Genomic DNA, 22,349 nt, shown 5'->3' with positions numbered 1-22,349 from the left:
ATTAAGACAGAAGAATGTGTAAAGGACATTAGACATTGGATGGCCACTAACTTCCTCTTGCTTAATTCGGACAAGACAGAGGTGCTTGTACTAGGACCACAGGCAGTTAGAAGTGAGCTTTCTGATTACAGAGTAATGGTGGATGGTCTTTTGGTTTCATCTTGTCCAGCAGTAAAAGATCTTGGTGTGATTATTGACTCTGGTCTTTCGTTTGAAGCTCATGTAGATAATATCACTCGGGTAGCCTTCTTCCATCTTAGGAATATTGCTAAGATGAGAAATATGTTGTCGCGTCATGATGCAGAAAAATTAGTTCATGCTTTTGTTACCTCTAGGTTGGATTATTGTAATGTCTTACTGTCTGGATGTTCCAGTAGGAGCATACACAAGCTCCAGTTAGTCCAGAATGCAGCAGCTAGAGTCCTAACCAGAACCAGAAGATATGAACACATCACTCCTATTTTAGCCACACTGCATTGGCTCCCAGTCAAATTTCACATTGATTATAAAATACTGTTACTAACCTATAAAGCACTAAATGGTCTCGCGCCACAGTACCTGAGCGATCTTTTAGTCTTTTATGATCCGCCACGCCTACTCCGATCAAAGGGTGCTGGTTACTTGGTAGTACCTCAAGTAGCAAAGGCTACAGCAGGGGGCAGAGCTTTCTCCTTCAAAGCCCCACAGTTATGGAACAGCCTTCCAATTAGTGTTCGGGATTCAGACACAGTCTCAGTGTTTAAGTCTAGGCTGAAGACACATTTGTTTAGTCAAGCTTTTAATGTATAGTTTTCTTAGGTAAAGGAGCAGATCTGGAAGGTTCATGGGCATAGAGTGTTTGGTGTACTGGGATTTATTGGATGCTGTCATCTTACCACCCTCGCAAGTCGCTCAGGTTTGCTGACTGTGAAGTGGTTGGATGCTTTATGTCCCGGGAAGCCTTCATGTCTGTGACCTTCTGGCTCTCCTTTTTAGTTATGCTGTCATAGTTAGTCTTGCCGGAGTCCCTGCCTGCACTTTACATTTAATTCTACACTGTCTTTAAGCATCACATGATCAGAAACTTAATATCTTTCTCTTTCTCTCTCTACCTTCTCTGTCGAGCTATACACCCCACTCCTGAGCTCCCAGTGTTTGTCAGTTTCCAGTGTGACCACTGCCCTACCCCTGGTCGGAGTCTCGCCGCTTGATGGTGCCCACTGATGCTGTGGATGGATCTGTGTGGACCAGGAGACAGCCATGCACACAGCCACTTGGGGACTTTCGCACCATCACAGATTTGCCATTTCATCTGTCAGCCCGTGACAGCAAAGAACTAGTGTTTCTAATGACCTTAGAAACTACAATGACCTAATAGTTCCTCATGGTCATTGATTGCTGTTGTAGAAAGGACATTAATCAGCTACAGTTACATTATTTACTCTTTAGTGTCACCCGATTGAGGATGGGTTCCCTTCTGAGCTTGGTTCCTCTCAAGGTTTCTTCCTTTCCATCCCAGGGAGTTTTTCCTTGCCACCTTCGCCGTCGCCACAGGCTTGCTCATTAGGGATAAAATAGTCTAATTATAGAATTTAATAATTTATTCTTATTTCTAGTTAATTAGTTATTTTTATTTTTTATTTTTTATTATTATTTTTCATTTTCCCCTCCTTTTTCTCTGTTTTCTTCTCTTGTAAAGCTGCTTTGAGACAATGTTCATTGTAAAAGGCGCTATACAAAATAAACTGAATTGAATTGAATTGAATTAACTAATGAAAATGAATTACCTGTAACTAGAGTGAGAATCAGTGGTATGTATCTCACTATGTACAGTAAGTTGTATAGTTGATCCATTTCTGAACACAGCTCTGTGAGGATTCTGTATAATAGTGCTGTATGTGCTGAACTTTACACGTCTCTAGAAGGACACACCCAGGAAGTGATGCTGTTGGAGCATAATTTTACACAGATCATCACTTCACAGTATCAGTGACAGTGAACTGAGTCACTAATACAACACAGAACTATTCCACTGTTGCTGATCAAACCACTGCATTTATACATTATTATGATTTTTTGCTGTGGAACTGCATATGTGATGAATAAGCTCACTGGCCACTACATCAAGCTTTTATATGAAAAATGAATGCAAAATTTCCATAGTGATCATCATAGGAAACTAGATCTAGATTTAAACAAAATCTCTCATGAGTAAATTTGCTGTGTCTATTTCCAAAAGGAATTAAATTCAATTCACTTCATTTTTATTTCTACATCACTTTTAACAATGGACATTGTCTCAAAGCAGCTTTACAGAAATACAGAAATTCAGAATAGAAATTACAAAGTTGAAAATTAACTTTATTTATAATGAGTAAGTGTGAAGCAATGGTGGCAAGAAAAAACTCCCTGAGATGATTTGAGGAAGACCCAAAAGGAAACCCATCCTCCTCTGGGTGACACCAGAAAGTGTGATTATAAATACATTAACTTTTACAAGTGTATATATAGTCAAACATTTAACATGCAAATCAAATCAATTGCATATATCAATTAATTGATGTGGATATGTAAGATACACAGAGAGAGTCCAACATCTAGGATCTAGCATTCTCTCACTGTGGCCTTAGTACAGAACCAACCCAGCCACTGGGATCAGCTAAACCAACCCTAATGGGATCAGCTTAAAGAGGAAAAAACAGTAGTATATTTGCCTTCAGTGTAGTTAAACTGTGTGAAAGTTTTTGTACAGTGCAGCTGGATTTCCTGTCACTGTGGGCTGCAGAGCACAGTAGTATAGTGCAGAGTCTGATACAGCAGCAGAGGAGATGATCAGATCCACTTGTTTATCATCAATTTTAGCAGACATTCTAGGGTCAGTGTTGGAAATTAGCTCTCCACTTTGAAGAATATTAAGAATGAACTCAGGGTTAGATGTTGGATATTGCCTGTACCAGTGCAGGTTGTTGCTTCCTGAAACAGCACTGAATTTGTAGCTGCAGGACAGAGTAATATTGTCACCTTCATCCACAACATTATGAGTTGAAAGTGGCTCTATTGAATCTGCCATGGAGTCACCTGTCATAGACAAATGAACATAATGTCAGTGACATATGTGTGGATCAAGCCAGTGTTATGTAAGTCTCACATTCTGCTTTTTCTCATCACCACACAGACTATTTAACCATTAATTCAACTTTTAATATTTATGCAATAGAAATGTCAATGTTAACTCACCTAGTGGAAGCCACAGAGACACGAATATAACAGTAAACATGATGAATGGTTTTAGCTGAATGTAAATATTCTGAGGTCTTTATGTACTCTGATATGATCATAAATGTTCATGAAGCTCCACCCCACAGCATCACATGACACCAATGTTACTGACAGATTGTTGATTCTTACTGAAACATTGTTGCTTGTGGGGAATCTTTCCACATTGTATTCAACTGCAGACTACAAGCTGGATAATTACGTATTTAATTAATGTCACAAAAGGCAGATGCAAGTGTATACACTTTATTTTTATTTATAAAGTATATAACCAAAAAAGGACTATGGTTACACACAACAAATACAACTAGAAGTCATTTTTTATTCACAAAGCATAAAAACAAATAGCAGTTTGAGAACATTACTTTATTCCCCTGAACTCCTGAATTTGTAAAGCTTCAGCTGCTTAACTTGAGCTTGCTTCAGCTTCTAACTGTCCTCACAGTCAGACATTTCAGAAGTGAATGTAAACATGTAAATAGCTCCATCTTGTGAGAAAAGCATGGCTCTGCTCCAGTCATGTGTAGTGCTTTTTGTACAGTGTGGTTGGGCAGCAACAGTAAAGAAAAGCAAGAAGAGGAGTAACATTGTTATCCTGAGTGTTTAGTTCAGGTCTCTAGCTTTAGAAATAATTGCCATTGTTTTGTATGTGAAATGTGTCTCTGATGTCTTCACATATAGCTCCACCCACTCAGATTTATTCATATTCATGACAATGCTGCTTCAGCTCAGGTCAACTATTAATGTACTATGGATTACATTTTTTTTCTTTTCATTTTATTTTTTGTCTGCAGTATATAAAATAAATGTTTTTTTAAATATATTCAATCTACAGTAAAATGCACTATACTTAAAATACCAATAATTCTCATGTTTTATTTAATCTTTTTTGTGATAATCAATTAACTGATTTTTAATCATCATTTATGCATCTGTTAACTAGTTTTTTTTTTACTTTTTTATGAATATATTGTCTCTAGTAGGATAAATATAAACATAAAATACTTATGAAACATTACACTTCAAACAGAAATACAAAAGTACAAAGCTCAGAGGGTCTGTTTCCATATGAGCCATTAACCCCCACTGTGGAGTGTAACCTGTCAAAGAAATTAAAATACTGAAAATGGACACAACAAAACAGGTGGAAATTCCATCTCATGCTTGTTTATTGACCAGTTAATTGACTTACAAAGATTAGCAACATCTAATATCTGAATGGGATCTAGAATGACTACAACATTTGATTTATTTATCAATAGTAAGACAGAAAACAGTAGGATTTTGATATACTTGGGTTTTCATAGCTTGTTCTGTGCTACTATATAGAATCCTACACTTTAACAGAGGACCTGCCAAGCTGATTAGATATTGTTTCATTTATTTTAGTTCAGTTACTAAGCATAACAATCTTAGGGAAAAAGCTGTTACAGAGTCTGGCAGTGGTAGTTCATATGTTCTCATTCATTCTGCCAGTGACTGAGGTTAAGAGTCTGGTAGAAGGGGTGGCTGTGAATACAAATAAAATAAATAGATCTGTCAAATATTTTTGTGAGCAAACTACTCACTTTACTATTTGGACCTTTTAAAAACTTATGTGTCAGGTTGGCCGAGCAGTCTTAGGTGCTGTGTTCAGGTAGCAGTCTCCTTTGGAGGCATGGGTTCAAATTACAATTCTGATGTTGGTTCTTTTCCTTTATGTTGTGATCCTGGGCACAAATCAAACCTGTTGCATGTTGAAACAATCCTTTGGGGTAGTGGTGGTTAAAGGTTGTTGGGTTGTTGATTGGCAGATTGGGGTTAGAGCAACAGCACTCCTAAGCTGTTGGGCCCCTGAGCAGGGCCCTTAACTCTCATTGCTCCAGGAGTGCTGTATAATGGCTGATGCTGTGCTCTGACCCAATTTCCAAAGATGGGATATGTGAAGTATAGATTTCACTGTGTTGCCTGCTGTCTTGTAGCTCATCCACATCAAGATTAGACATGCTGTGCTTTTATAGATGCTTCTCTGCTCACTGGGATTGTAAACAGGGGTTATTTATAGATTGTTGTGCATGAAAATCCAGGGGATTAACAGTTTCTGAAATACTCAAACCATCTCATCTTAAACCAAAGAACATGCCACAAAGTCAGATTTTATTTATGTCTGTGGTTAACTGATAAAAAGTTGATGTGGTTTTTAGAAACCTCTTGTATATATGTGATTTGGATGTTTTTGTAAAGCCTTTCACTGACTCTGTATCGCTGTGTTACTACTTCAAGAGCACAGTGATAGAGTGCAGAATCTGAGAACTTAAAACCTCTGATAGTAAGTTCAGTAGAGTCTCTGCTTGTATTTGTCTTTGTGCTCCTAGAACTATATGACATTGTACCTTTATGTAACAGTAAAAACTGTTGTGTGCTGTTATGATTTTGTTTGTACCAGTTAAAAATAAATGTATTCATTTTCATTTATTGGTCCAATTAGAGGTTTTGTGTTTTGTTAGCTGATAATTATGAACTACTGTATGAGTGCAGCATTTGACTCTGCAAGCTACTGTTATAAACAGACATAGCTAATGTTAGCTTGCTAGCTAGCTATTCTCACACTTATATCAGAGAACAAACAACTCCTAAAATAACTTAATACAAAAATTTTACTGTTACATATGAGATGATAAATGGCAGTTGCAATACCTTGAACTAGCTTTTATAGCCTTTGTCTGGCCTGGAAGCGTGCCCTGTTTAAGAAAAACAGTCGACAGATTGTAGTCAACTAAAGCCTTGTGAAACTCTGATGCTTTATATACTGGATGTAGACAAATAAATCAGAAATTAAGCAAAACTCCATTACCTTAGACGTTTTAGAACATTCTTCACCCACACCTCCTTAGTGTTTGCACACACCTTCTTGTTGCGCTTTGTAATGAATCTGGAAAAGAACATAGAAATTGTCCATATATTGTATTGTAATAGTGTGATAATAGTATACATATATATATATATATATATATATATATATATATATATATATATATATATATATATATATATATATATATATGTTGTACCATATTGTATAAATACTACTCTAATGTTATATGTAATAGGTTAGGTCAGATCTGTTTTGTTTATTAGTAGTCTGCACTTAAGTGTAAAGAATGTAAAGAATGTGTAACCACAATGAATAGTGGGTAAAATTGGCGGCAGTTTGTGGTGATATGACTCACATGATCACATCAACGCAGCGCACGTTACCAAAACTCGGCTGTGCAAAACCTTTGATCAGTTTGAAATCCAGTGGTCTGCGAATGTACTTGATGCAGCAGCCATGGCTCAGTGGGACATCTAACATCACATACAGACAAAAAAAAACACACACACACACTCATGTTCATCATCGTCTAATAACTATGTAACTTACTGTAAAGAACCAAAACCAAATATTAATTTTTAAAAATATTGGAAGAAAAATCACAGATCACAAAAGTGACAAAATAAATTTAGATTTAAAAACAATAACTTTCACACTGTACAAAACAAAAGATACCAGAATCAGACTAAAACATTACCCAATGTGTAAATTTTAAACAACCAAACCAAAAAAAAATACAGATTTTTTGTTATATTTTTTGTAGATATAGCACACACACACACACACAAACACACAAACTTTGCTTTTATGATAATTCAAAGAAACATTGTTTAGATCACTAATAATTGACGTTTGTGTTTTTAGGTACCATTTTGCTATGAAGTTAAGAAAAACCTACATAATTAAAAAAAAATATATCAATCAATGAATCTCTCAGTCAAGCTGGTTAAACAGAACTTAATGCAGATCTCCAAAAAATATTTACTGTAAATATCTGTATATGAAGTATTTCACTCATATTGGTAGTTAAAGTTTTACAAGTATTACAATAAAAATCCTGTGACCTTTATTTTCAGGTCCAGTTGTTCCTGACACAGCAAACAATGTTTGTATAAACACATGTGAGACACAATATCCAAGTAACAGTGAACAAAAAAAAAAAAAATACTCACAAGCATCTGTCTTCAGACAAAGCATGCACAGTAGCCAAAATCCAGCAAAGACAATGGTCAGGGTACCTTTCAGAAACATAATGGCAAGTGGGCTAGTGACACATGTGCTGCTGTCTTATATATCCCCCTCAAAACACACACACAGACACACACACACATACACACACACACACACACACAAATCGAATGTGTGTATTTTTCAGAGTAAAGTGTGGTAACTGAAATGGGGACGACATTTTCAAGTTAAAGGGCACAGGAAAGCCAAGAGGTATTTCCAAAATATGCTTGCAGTGAAAAAAAACCACAGACATGTTTTTTTGTGTCTGTGTAGGAGTACAAGACATCCATCATCAAAAAAGTACATTATATACAAAAAATACTATGTATTCATTATTATTATTTTAGTTACATACAGTTAGATCACATACAAACCCTCTAAACCCTGCCCTGCAGCTGCAGCCTAATAAATACTCATTCACTCAGAATTTATTTTTATTAACCACTTTATCCTGGTCACACTTCCACAACTGTCTATATACACCTACATTCATTCATCTTCAGTAACTGCTTTATCCTGGTCACACTTCCACAACTGTCTATATACACCTACATTCATTCATCTTCAGTAACTGCTTTATCCTGGTCACACTTCCACAACTGTCTATATACACCTACATTCATTCATCTTCAGTAACTGCTTTATCCTGGTCACACTTCCACAGCTGTCTATATACACCTACATTCATTCATCTTCAGTAACTGCTTTATCCTGGTCACACTTCCACAACTGTCTATATACACCTACATTCATTCATCTTCAGTAACTGCTTTATCCTGGTCACACTTCCACAACTGTCTATATACACCTACATTCATTCATCTTCAGTAACTGCTTTATCCTGGTCACATGTCCACAACTGTCTATATACACCTACATTCATTCATCTTCAGTAACTGCTTTATCCTGGTCACATGTCCACAACTGTCTATATACACCTACATTCATTCATCTTCAGTAACTGCTTTATCCTGGTCACATGTCCACAACTGTCTATATACACCTACATTCATTCATCTTCAGTAACTGCTTTATCCTGGTCACACTTCCACAACTGTCTATATACACCTACATTCATTCATCTTCAGTAACTGCTTTATCCTGGTCACACTTCCACAACTGTCTATATACACCTACATTCATTCATCTTCAGTAACTGCTTTATCCTGGTCACACTTCCACAACTGTCTATATACACCTACATTCATTCATCTTCAGTAACTGCTTTATCCTGGTCACATGTCCACAACTGTCTATATTCACCTACATTCATTCATCTTCAGTAACTGCTTTATCCTGGTCACATGTCCACAACTGTCTATATTCACCTACATTCATTCATCTTCAGTAACTGCTTTATCCTGGTCACATGTCCACAACTGTCTATATACACCTACATTCATTCATCTTCAGTAACTGCTTTATCCTGGTCACATGTCCACAACTGTCTATATACACCTACATTCATTCATCTTCAGTAACTGCTTTATCCTGGTCACATGTCCACAACTGTCTATATACACCTACATTCATTCATCTTCAGTAACTGCTTTATCCTGGTCAGGGTTGCAGTGGATCTGGAGCTTCTCCCAGCAACACTAGTCATGAAGCAGGAATACACCCTGGATGGGACAACAGTCCAACACAGGACACTAAGCAAAGACACACATTCACACACTCATTCAGACTTCGGTAATTTAGTGTCACCAGTTTGTTGTTTATTAATTTAATTACACATTGTACACACCAGTAGAACCTAAAACATGTAGATTTGTGAATTAAAGTGTAGTTGTGTTAAGCACTTCATTTTCTTTTTTGCTACTTGCTCCAGCTACAAATGTTCTCACAAAAGTTGTTTGTGTCTGTGGTTAACTGATAAGTTGGTAAAGTGAGTCTCTTCAAATTCAAATTTTATTAGTCACATACATAAAGGTACACAGTGTGATATGCAGTGAAATGCTTACACCACTGTTATGACCCTAGGAAAAGGAAAAGGAATAAGGACAGAACAAAGACAAGATAAAAAATATAAAAAATAAAATACAAAAATATGAAATATAAAAAATAAGAATACGAATTATACTAAAATACGAAATATAAAAATATAAAAACAAGTTCACAGTAGCAAAAAATATAATAGAATAAAAAACAGAATAAAATATAATAAATATAAATAAAGTAGGGTATGTATATATAATATGCATATAAAATAAGAATATGTATATGTGTAAAAGTGTAAAATGTACATACAGGAAGTGTAAAATACAACAGCTGTGATGCAAAGTTATGTAAAATTATAAATTGTATAACTATTTATATAACTGTATATAAATTTAGATACAGTTATATAAAGTGTAAAGTGAATAGTGTGTAGTGCAATAGTGTCCAAGGTGCAGACAGCAGCAGTACTGGGTGGTCACGAAGTGGAATGAGGTGATGAGAGCAGTGGTATTGTCCATCTTTAAAGTGCAGATGTGCAAAAGTTCTTTTTGTATGTAATGGAAGCAGACTGTGCAACATGTATGTTATGTGTTGTATTGTGTGCACAGTCTTGAAATGTGCAAATGTGCAGATGTACATTGTGTGTTTATTGTGTGCCACAGTCCTGTAATGTGCAATATCCTGTGTGGTTGGTTGGAGTTCCAACACGAGTGTGGGAACATAGTAGGTCTAATCAGATGAGTCCTTTGTGAGGTTCTGGATGAGAGACCGTATAGCCTGCGGGAAGAAGCTTCTCCTCTTTCATCTTCTGTGGTTTTAGAAACTTAATATACCATGTTGATGTTTTGTACAGCCTCTTTTTTAAAGACTCTGTATTACTGTGCCTCAGAGCACAATGATAGAGTGTTGTGAACAAGCCATAAACATAAATCATAAAACAAGGAAAAGGTGAATCAAATAACAGTTTCCTTATTCAAATTTTTAATGTTTGCTGCATCTGTACAAACAAACCAAAATCTGTTCATAGCCACTGCCAAATCTAACAAAAATAACATTTGTATAAACATGCATAATAAACATAACAATAAATGAATGAATCAATCAATGACTTATTTAATTAATGTAGTGAATAATTGGGGAAGCTGAGCAAAAAAGGTGAATTAATTGAGTTACACATTGTATGCTTCAGTGCACTTTAATGCTTCTGGTATATATATATATATATATATATATATATATATATATATATATATATATATATATATATATATGGCAGAGGCATTAAAGTGTATATATATATATATACATATATATACATATATATATATATATATATATATATATATATATACATATATATATATATATATATATATATACATTACCAGTCAAAAGTTCGGACACATCTTCTAATTCCATGGTCTTTCCTGATGTTTATTTCTTTCTACATTGTAAAACAATGCTGAAGGCGGCCGAAATACACAATAATGTCCTTTGAACAGTTGATATTGAGATATGTCTGCTACTGATGCTCTGTAAAGCCTTCATAACGGCTCTAATCTGAGGTGCTGTTAATTGGTGATTTCTGAGGCTGGTAACTCTAAATGAACTTCCCCTCTGCAGCAGAGGTAAGTTTTGGTCTTGCTTTCCTGGGATGGTCTTCATGTGAGCCAGTTTCATCATGGTGCTTGATGGGTTTTGCAAATGCACTTGACAATACTGTTCTGGATGATACTGTCATCTAGCCGGATGTCCTTAAATGGTAATCACGGTCACGTACACCTTGGCTAGGTATTGTTCTAGGTGTTATCAGCCAAATGGTCGGGCAATACTAAACGGTAATCATGGTCACGTATACCCTTTGTTCTGGGACGGTTCTTGATGTCCTGCTGCCGCTCCCAGACTAATAATTAATTGGATTAAGTATTCTAAATGTTTGGTAAGGCTGCTTAAAGCCAATGTAAAATACCAACATAGATAAACTGGTTTGAATTAAAGATATTTCTATATGATATGTAAGCCTTTTTGGGAATGAGCTCTTTCAGATGTGTACTGTGGAGTGGAATCTGGGTTGAGGCAGTCTGTAGTTTCTTACATGGTGCTAGAAGTTTTAGGAAGTGATTAGATGTGTTATAGTTGTTTTTAATTTGTTCAGTTACTGAGTGACTGCCTGGGCAAAGAAGCTGTTACAGAGGTTGCCAGTGGTGATCCAGATGTTCTGATACCTTCTGTCAGATAGCAGGAGAAGGGTAGGGGTTATATCCATAAAAGTGGTGGTTTTATAAAAGCATGTTCTATTTTGTCAGGATCTTCATTAAAGTTCAGAAAGATCCTATTGTTTCCTGTGTTTTTTACAATCTGCTGTAGGTTCTTGTGCTCTGAGACTGAGTTTCACATAATAATAATAATAATAATAATAATAATAATAATAATAATAATAATAATTTTCCTGAATGTACTGATGAGGATGAGTGGGAAGTGTGTGTTCTTCTGTCTCTGCAGGAATTTGAGACTCTTATGGGATTTTCTGGCCTAGATTCTCTGTGTTGTGCATCCAAGACTGTCTCCATGATCAGACCAGTAGGAGAGCATCAATAGTGAGGATCAATAGTGATAGATTTGTCACTAAATGAACATACTGTCTCCTAATAATACATGTGTCAAAAATATAACCTATGATTCCTAACAGAGACAAAATTCCCCCAAATATGGTATATAAATCCAAAATCATCAGTAGAACTGTTTTCAATATAACAAATCTGTGTGAAAGTTTTTGTACAGTGCAGCTGGATTTCCTGTCACTGTGGGCTGCAGAGCACAGTAGTATAGAGCAGAGTCTGATACAGCAGCAGAGGAGATGATCAGATCCACTTGTTTATCATCAACTTTAACAGACATTCTTGGGTCAGTGTTGGAAATTAGATTTCCTTTTTGGTTAACAATAAGAAGGAACTCAGGTTTAGATTTTGGATATTGCCTGTACCAGTGGAGGTAGTTGTTTCCTAAAGAATTACTGAATTTGTATCTGCAGGAGAGAGTAACATCATCACCTTCATCTACAGCTTTATGAGGCTCTAAAAGTGGCTCTATTGAATCTGCCATGGAGTCACCTGTCATAGAGAAGAGATCATATTAATTTTAACCTTTTAAATAATCAACAGGAAATACTTCTCAGACCCGCACTCTGCATTTTCACACTGCATCACCACACAGACTAATATTTAATATAATATAGTTAATATTTCTGCAATAATAAAAAGTCAATGTTAACTCACCTAGTGAAAGCCACAGATACATGAATATAACAGTGAACATGATGACTGGTCTTAGCTCAGTGAAAATAGTGGAGATCTTTCTGTAATCTAATATGTTAACACCATAAAGCTTCAAAATTGCTCCACCCCACAGCATCACATGACAGTGTCACCAATGTTGTTGTCAGATTGTTGATTCTTACTGAAACATCCTGGCTTTACATTCAGCCTCATATGGGAAACCTGTCCAGAGGACACTTAAGTAAACACATACTGAAAGCAGGAAATTGATGTATGTACATAAAAATGATCAATTTAGTAAAAATCTAATTACATTGTCAAATATTTTAATTATATATGTTAGTGATGTCTTTAATTTAGAGAATTGTTGTAAAATTGTTCTTACTGACAGCAGTTGCTTTTGTTTGTCACAGAAATGACATTAGATGAGTATTTATTCTTATGACAGTTTAGTGTTAAGTGGACAGTTGTGTTGTTTAATCAGAATGGTATCTCTGAAATTATCTTAGGCACTAAGAGTAACCAGGGCAGGGGTTAGGATATTATATCAGCAGTATGTATGATAGAAGAACAAGTATACTCTATGTCACAAAGGTTTTACTGTGAAAAGTAGCTTCCATCATCTCAGAGAATGTGAGCAGGTTGTGTGGTGCTCTAGTACTTAACCCACAATAAGATAAGTGACTGCGCCATCTTGTGTTCACTGAAGAGAAAAACCTAATTTAAGACAATAAATTAAACCCTGCAAACAGGTCACACAGCCACACATATATACTGTGGATTAGTAATTATATATTAGACCTTATATTTAAATTGTATTTACAACACCATTTACTTTGTGGTGGCTTCATAACGCCCATCCATTTCTCTCTCAAATACTGCTGCTTTTGTCATTGTGTATGTGTTTCTGTTTTTTCTTTATATTATTTAATGTAAAGCAGAAAAAGAAATAAGAAGGAAAAACTAAAAGAAAACAGTTGTTGTAAAACTAATCACCTTGTGATTACTTATTACTTGTTTGAAAATACAAGGAATTGGTTGGCTAATAAGATAATCCTTAGTTTTGAAGATGATCTCATTATGTTGAGGTTTTACTTGTTGAAAATCTCTGATTACTTTGACTATTATATATGTGAAGTTAGATGGAATTGTACCATGAGGGTAGAAAACACCTCACTAAAAGAAAACACTTTAAGCAGAAGGATTTTAACAGTGTGATAGCACAGTGACACAGCAGGTAGTGTTGCTGCATCACAGCTTCAGGGTCCCCAGTTTGATGATGAGTTCAGGTTACTGTCAGTTTGTGTGCAGTTTTACATCATATCCAAGAAAACATGAAGTAGGACATTTGCTAGGAGAAATAATGCTTTTGTGTGAATGAGTGTGTGAAAGGGTTTGTGTATGGTTTGTATATGGAGATCTGCAAAGGGTGTTTTCCTACCTCATGTGAACAAAGTTCATATCATATCAACCATGACCCTGACCAGTAGAGAGAAAGACAGAATCCCCCAAAAGGACATGTAACTCTCTCTAAACCATTGGAAGAGCTGCTTTCAGTCTAACAAAACTGTATGAAAGTTTTTTTGTACAGTGCAGCTGGATTTCATGTCACTGTGGGCTCCAGAGCACAGTAGTATAGAGCAGAGTCTGATACAGCAGCAGAGGAGATGATCAGATCCACTTTCTTACTCGTTTTATCTAGTTTTATGGACAATCGTGGGTGAGGTGGATGAGCATGTGTGACATATTCACTTCTTTCATCAATCAGCAGCAGAAACTCAGGTCTTGATCCAGGTTTTTGTTGATACCAGTGGAGACTGTAAACTGATCCAGTATATGTGCAGGACAGTGAGATGTTGCTGCCTTCCATTGAAAATACATTGGTGTGATCTGGTTTAATGTTATTGTCAGCAGCCTCTGCTATAAAAACATTACAACAATATTGTGATATTTTAATCATAAATGACACATTTCACATGGAAAATTGTCTTATAAATTAGAAAGAATAATATTTTGTGTGCAGTGTATATGACTTACCAACATCAGCAAGAGTGAAAAACACCACGAAGAGGAACAACATTGTTTTCCTGAGTGTTTAGTTCAAACCTCTAGCTTTAGAAATGAATGTCAGTGTTACTATTTGATGTACATCTCCACCTCTAGCTCCACCTACTTGTATTTATGTATATTCATGACATGTGGTCCTAAGAAGCCATGAATTCACTTATACCATTTCTCAGTTCCATTGCCTCATTGTTTTGTGAAATTCTATCTAAGACAGTTTTACTGGATTAAATGTATGTTGCAGTGGTATTTATTGGTTTTGTGTGTAGAAATTTTTGATGTTTTCCTTCCTTTGTTGGTCATGTGTGCAGCAGAAGGTGGCTTATTGTTAGAACCACTAAGTAAGAAAATAAGGTTTATTTGAAATTTAGAAAAAAATATTTTTTTGCAAACTTTAATTAACCCCTTAATGCTCAGCCAAAGGTTACAGGTAGTTAAGTATAAAAAATAAAATGCTCCTGTGCTCAAGAGTTTCAGATGAGTTCAATGTTTCTGACACAGCAGATGCTTTTGTTTGTCACAGAAATGACAATAGATGTGCAGGTCAGTGTGATGTTGCTGCCTTCACTTGAAGATATGATGGTTTGTTCTGGTGTAAAGCTGCTGTCAACAGCACCTGCTATAAAACATTACAACAACATAAACATTTCTACTTTCACTGTGTGAGATTTTTTAAAAATGAATTATCATGTTTAGGTATCAGCTCAAATCTCCAGCATTCATCTAAATTTTGTGTATAATATAAATGACTTACCAATGTTTTTAACAACTATGAAAATAAAGAAGAGTAACATGACTGTTGTGTCTCTCTTGCAGTAGGTATAAATGGCAGGATCTCTGTGAAACTTTCTAAACTGTATCTTATGACATCTAGCTCCACCCACTTTTACTTACTCATAGTCATGTCAGTTCTGGCATTATATGTGCTAAATCTATTTAAATAACAAGCAGTGAATGTTCATAATATTTTATTGCATGTTTAAATCTGTTAAGGCTAAATTTTGATAGATTTGGTGATAATATTAAGCAGTTCACTAGAATGAGAACCTCTTTACTAATTGTTTGCATATTGTGTCTGTAGTATAGTAACTGCATTCAATCATATATTCAGATTAATTTTAATTATTCTGTAGTGCTACATGCTAAAAAGTGTAGTTAATGCTATAGTTATCATCTAGGTCTAAAGACGGACTTCAGTACCTACCCTGAATGAACATTGCACTATGTGAACCTCTGTGATAAACAGACTAGCATCAACGTGCTCCTTGATCTCTATCACTACTGAACCTTTGCTTACCTGCTGCACTTTCTATTTTTTTTTCCACAGTGAATCATTTTTGGCATACATTTGTGCTGGTATTTCTTACTGTATGTGCAAATTTTAGAGGCATGCAATAATTCACTGCAGACTTTGGTCCAAGTAAAAGCATCTCTTTTCTCTTGTCTCTTTTGCAACCTGATAGCAGGCAGTTGGCTAAGTTCTGAATCATCTACTTTTTTTGTTAAAATTTGCATTAGTGCACACACTAGTGAGCTACGACAGCTAAGTAGTCAAGTTGGTAAGTAGCACCTTGACATAGCTTCAGCATCCCTGCTTTGATTCTGAGCCACAAGGTTTTGCATGTTCTTTCCATGGCCACAAGACATGCCAGTAGCTGATTTGGCTAAATTGCTCCTAGGTGTGAATGAATGTTCTAGCATGTTGTCCTGTAAGGACATTGGGTCAATCCAAGGACCCAATGTATGCCCAGTATTCCTGGGATAGGCTCAAGATTGGGTTATATGGTGAAATACACTGTGGGATTTTACCATCTCAGGATTGTAGCGTCTTTGCTGCTGTGAAAACTCAAGTGGTTGCTACAGTATAGCTTGGTGAATGTTATGAGGTTCCAAGTGGTTCCAAGCTGTAACGGAGTCCCATGTGGTTGCTATGGTTTTTCAAAAAATATTTTAGTATGATTTAAGTTGTTTAAAGGGTTGTAGTTTGTTGGCTGCTAAGGGAACTAAGCTGGTTGATGGGTATTGCTTGTTGGCTGTTATGGGGTTTCAGGTGGTTTCTATTGTGTTTCTAGGAGATTTCCTGTTGGTTACAAGGTGGTAAATAGTAGGAATTGCTAAGGAAACTCAGCTACTTAATCCTGGTATTAGAAACAGTATTTGGGTTCTATGTGGTTTTATTTTGATTATTCCTGGTTGCAGGAGTTACAGGCTTGTTAGTTGCTAAGGGAACTCATATGGTTACTGGTATTGCATGATGGCCATTATTAAGTGGCCATTATTAAGCCATTATTGTGGTGTGTATTGTTCTTGCTAATTGATTACTTTAGATTGTCCAGGAAACTATTTTGGTGTCCCAAGTGATTGCTATTGCAAGGAGTTTCAGTATGAATTAAGATGGTTAAAGAATTGTATTTAGTTGGATGCTAATGAAAATCAGGTGGTTGCTAGAGTCTGATTTGATGATGTTATGGAGTCCCTGGTGGTTTATTTTAGTGTTTCTATGAGGTTTCAATATGACCTATGCTGGTAACAAGGTTGGAGCGTGTATGTTAATAATAAGGCTCAGCTGTTAGTTGCATGTTGTTAGGTGCTGTTTTGTGGTCCCAGGTGGTTGCTATGGTGTTTCAAGCAGGTTTGATTCTGATTCTTTCTGGTTGCAAGATTTTAGTTTAGCTAGTTGATAAGAGTTTAGCTGGTTGCTTTGGTGTTTTGTATGAGGTTTCAACATGATGTTTGGGTCCAAGATAATTTGTTATGGTGTATATAGCAGGCTTTATTTTGATTCTTCCTTTCTGATTCTTCCTAGTTACAAAATTTTAGTGTGCTAGTTGCTAACAGAACTCAGCTAGATTTTGTCACAAAATTCCCCGTGGTTGGTATAGTGTTTATATGAGGTTTCAATGTGTGCCTAGTTGAAAACCTGGGCCAGGGCTCCACACTAGTAGTTAGCCAGTTACTCATGAAATTCAGCTGATTCCTTGGTTGTTTAAATGGTTGCTATCATGGTTCAGGTGTTGTTAGGTGGCATTTATGGTGTACCAGCTGGTCTCAATGTATCACAGTGTTGTTAGGATGTTTCTATGTGACTCCAGGTGGCTGCAGGCAGGTTTTTATGATATTCCAGGTTTTCTAGCAGGTTGCTATAATAATCTGCATGTTGCTAGAGTTTGAATGACCTAAACCAGCCTCAATGCTTCCCTATGACCCAATTTTGAGCATTGCTATTTTTTTTAAATAAAACAATAAGCATAACATAAAGAAATACAAAAAAAAACAAAGAAATATAAACCTAAAATGTTTTCAGTAAAAAGTGGCATTTGAAATAGAGTTTAAATTAAAGAACTCAACATTAAATGAAACTAAACAAATTCGAGTAAATTCAAAAAAGAAATCAAGAAACTTAAATAAAATTTAAATTGAAAATGTGTCAATTTTAACTACAAAAGAAATGATCTATCAATAAAAGAAGTCAAGTTTAAATAAAAAAAAAAATGTAAAGAAGCAGCTTCAGATCAAAAGAAGGAAATTTTATAATAAAATAAACAGCTTAACAATACTGTGTATGAACTAAACTGTCTTAATGAAGACACAGCAGGACAAATAACATTTATCTGGGTTCTTACAAATCTGTTGGGCTGGTTGTCAGCTACTGCATTGCTGATTTTACAGTTATTTAAATTAGTAATATTTAACGTGTAGTAATATTATTTTCAAGGACAATCAGGATTTTTTTTTTTTTTTCAATAATTAAATTTTATTAAAGTAAATAAACTTTCTATACTAGGCTATTACTAAAGAAAATAATGAAGAGGAAAATATATAATTTCATCATAAATTTTGTTTCAAATTAAGAATCAATGAAGGCATGGACTTTACAAGATGTTGCAAACATTCTGAGATTCTGTGGCATTCAAATGGTGATTGGTATTAACAGGCCAAAGAAATAGGTCTGGCACCAACAATCATTCCATGGCCCAAATCACATTTTTGCACTATTTTGATATTTGGTGTAAATATAACTCAAGTTCTTTACCTGTATATGAATGATTTTATACACTGCACTGTTCACACATAATTAGCTGATTAGACACTTGCGTTAATGAGTAGGTGTACAGGTATTCCCTACACTCTTAAAAATTGCTGTTAATTTACGGCAAAATTTTAAAAGTATAATCCTGTTATGTTCAAAAGCAGTGCATTTTACGGTTGGTGAAATAACACAGATGAAATATTATGGTGTTTTACCGTATTTATTGCATGAAGGACTTTACTAAACAGTACTTAACAGTATTTTGGGAACAGAAAGCGAGCATGTGGATTTTCATCTGTCTTCATCCTGTGACTTAACCGGTGAGTACACATTTATCTTGCTCCCTTTACACAAAACAAACGTTTGCAATTGCAAATAACTGCAAATAACTGTAATTGTGGATGCTAATTGTGTAACTGTTTTACGTTCATTTCAGTGCTAAACGCGCTAATGGCATCATAGAGTGGAGCTGGATTTGATTCAGATATTTCCCAAATACAAGGTAAGTTCAAATAAACATGATGATATAATCTCTTCTGCAAAGTAAGCCTTTAAATACTGTAGCATCGAAGTCAGACTGATGTCGTAGCATGCTGAAATTATCATCATTTTGGTTGCTAATTTGAACTTGCTAACTTTTCATTTATTGCCTAATATACCTTCAATGTACAGTATATTAGACAAAACGTTTATTTCGGTAATGTTCTACTTGCAAATTTGGGTAAGCTTGTTCTAATTAGTACATAATTATTCTGAGGGGAGTTTTTCTTTTGTTTCTTTAATGTTGTCTGTATTTTGGAGTGCTTGGATTCAAGTTTGATAGAATAAGTTAAGTGATAGAATACTCCGTAAGAATAATTCCTGTTCAGAATTTTAGTGTTTTTGTATGTTTGTTTGTATTGCAATGTTACTTTTTATTTTGTTGGAGATTTTTTGAGTTAACTTTTTAATGCTCAAAGACTGTCCATTTTGACTTGTCAGCATGTTTGTGTGTCAGTTATGTGGGCAGTAATGTAGTACTCCAGTGGCCTATGTGAAGCACATGAGGATTCACAGTAATACCCCTAACTTGTTTCTTCACTGTTGCATCCAGGACTGTATCAGGAAGTTTGCAAAATTAGCAGCTTTGAAATCACATCTTTATGGTGGTGCCAAGATCACATTTGTACCCTGCAGTACACCTTGAATGCCATGTTGACTGTTATAGAAAGGACACTTGAACTACCTGCAACTCCTCGAGTTTTTTTCTGTATTTCAGCAAACATGGTAAATGCTTTTTTACAACACTGAAAGGGACAGTTCATACAAAATAAATATTCTGTTCACTTCCAGAACAAAAATGTACAGATAATTTACTTACCCCCCTTCCAAGATGTTCATGTCTGTCTTTCTTTTTTCAGTCGTAAAAAAAAATTGTTTTTTGAGGAAAACATTTCAGGATTTTTTTCTATATAGTGGACTTCTATGGTGCCCATGAGTTTTTAGGACGATTTTGAAGTTGGAGGAGTTTTTTGACATACCCTAACCATCTTAAACCGGAATACACAGTACATGCAGAGTTAGACAAGACGAACATTTGAGGTTAAATATATAAATTGTAATTTTTAAATTATAACCAATCATCTTGCTAGTTAAGAGCCTTCTTCCTGGGCTTGGATGGTTTAGAGCCCTTTGATGCTGCATTTAATCTGCATTCAGGAAGTTCAAACTCATGGGCACCATAGAAGTCCACTATTTGGAGAAAAAACCTGAAATGTTTTCCTCAGAAAACATCATTTCTTAACGACTGCAGAAAGAAAGACATGAATATCTTGGATGACGAGGGGGTGAGAGGTTTATCTATAGATTTTTGTTCTGCAAGTGAACTTCTCTTTTAAAACTTTCATTCATCTTTGGAAAGCAAATGCATATATTGTTTCATTATTTTTGTTCATCAATTGAACGTCCAAAAAAATCTTTGATGCTTCAAAAAGTTTATGGAGTTATTTTGTATGCATTTCATTTTGTTTATTCATGTGTAAATATTCATCATTGAGCATACATAGAGCAAATAAACTCAAACATGCTTGCTTGACATGTGAGAATAAATGAGGTTTGTTCTTGTCTGTCAGGCTAGCATGTTTGAGTTTCCATTTACCATGGATGTGCAAAAATATTGAGTTAAATAAGTCATAAAAATTGCAATAACAATTTCGCAAAACACAGCATAAACAAGTGTTGACTTCAGTGTCTGTCCAGACTAGTCCACAATCAACATTTTGAAATGCATTTATTATGTTAAAGTAACAGGGCTCTGTGACTAAGTAAAATAATTTCAGTTTCCCTTGCATTCATTTGCAATCTGGCAGTAGAAAATGAATATGTTACATGACTACTGACATTGTTTTTTCTTTGGAATGTTTTAGGTGAAAAACCAGGAAGCTGCATTGATAAATGGATGATCAGTTTTGAGGGGCAAATAATCTGTGAGGGCATCCAGCCAAGTTTTCAGTCTGGGCTTGCTGCTGTCTTTTCGACTTACTACAATTTCAATGTGGAGTACCAAGCTGAGCCTGCATGCACGTTGGAATTCGTTAGATGTTTTAGATTCAAATATTCATTTCTCTTCACATTCTCGTTATGTAAACTTTTACCCACACTAATTCTGAATGTATGCATTTGTTTTTCAGGCGCTTCATTGGTATAAATCCCGAAAAAGGCACCAAGGGTGGACAAGTCCTGTCAAAGCAGACAGGGAAGGTCGCCCACAAAAAGAAATCGGTCAACACTCGGGTTGCCAGTTCACTTAAAAAACTAATGGACTTTGAGTGGGACTTCATATAAGTGAACCCACTCATTCACTAACATACCACACACATACCTTACACATACTCTTCACACATAGACATAAACATGCTTTTATTTAAATTTTGATTTCATTCTTCCTTCATTCAGTAATTCCTATTCACTAAGTAGTTCTCAGTCACTCATTTAGTTTTTTTCTAATGTTATGTAAATGTTTTGTTTATTCAGTTAAACAGTTTATTCTAAAGCTTAAGTTTATTCCACTTGCTTTGCCACAGCCACTAAATTTCAGAATATCTTGTGATTTAAAGTGTCTTTTGTTTGTCAAGTTTTTCAAAGGTCTAATAAAGCACGTTTTGAAGTTACACTGCATTGTGTTAAATGTTTAATGTTTTAAAGGCTACATTTGTAAATTGCAGTAAACATGTTTTTATTATTATAATAAATTAAATAATTTAATTTAAATTAAAAAATTAAAAACAAAAAAAACTCAAAGAAATATCTAGAAACATAAATCATTTTTTTAGCAGACCATGCTGTATTTCCAAAAACAGTAACAACTGTAAATTTCAACAACAGCAAGACACTGTTAATTTAACAGTAACTTGCTGGCAACTGTGCTGCCAGTAACCTACTGTTTTTTAACAGGACAATTTTTAACAGTGAAGTGCTCACTGAGTGTATATTTACTGTACAGGCAGAACCTGTTGGACATTAATTAACTAACATCGGCAGGACACAGAGAGACAGACTTACAGTTATATCACAAAAGACAGAAAATAGTTTGTGTTTGTAAATGAACTTACTTTGCATCTAAAATTTAATAGTGAGATTCAACTGAACATGGCTGACACGTTTGTATTTATGAATAGATTGGAGACATTCAGAGCAGCCTTACATTAATCTGTAAAATAGT

The 22,349-nt window shown here is 35.2% G+C and overlaps 1 long non-coding RNA gene across 1 annotated transcript; it reads right to left on the bottom strand.

Moving 5' to 3' along the window:
• Positions 1 to 4,336: 4,336 nt before the first annotated feature.
• On the bottom strand, positions 4,337 to 7,364 carry LOC131349811 (uncharacterized). Its single transcript, XR_009204113.1, has 5 exons — positions 7,282 to 7,364; positions 6,465 to 6,582; positions 6,089 to 6,166; positions 5,932 to 5,975; positions 4,337 to 5,270 (listed from the first exon to the last, which is right to left on the bottom strand). It is a non-coding gene; the product is annotated as an uncharacterized LOC131349811 (long non-coding RNA).
• Positions 7,365 to 22,349: the final 14,985 nt, after the last annotated feature.

Source organism: Hemibagrus wyckioides, unplaced genomic scaffold (genome assembly GCF_019097595.1).
Source record: "Hemibagrus wyckioides isolate EC202008001 unplaced genomic scaffold, SWU_Hwy_1.0 Contig13, whole genome shotgun sequence".
Classification (NCBI taxonomy): domain Eukaryota; kingdom Metazoa; phylum Chordata; class Actinopteri; order Siluriformes; family Bagridae; genus Hemibagrus; species Hemibagrus wyckioides.
Note: the sequence above shows the minus strand (reverse complement) of the source record. Positions and strands in the feature narration are given on the sequence as shown.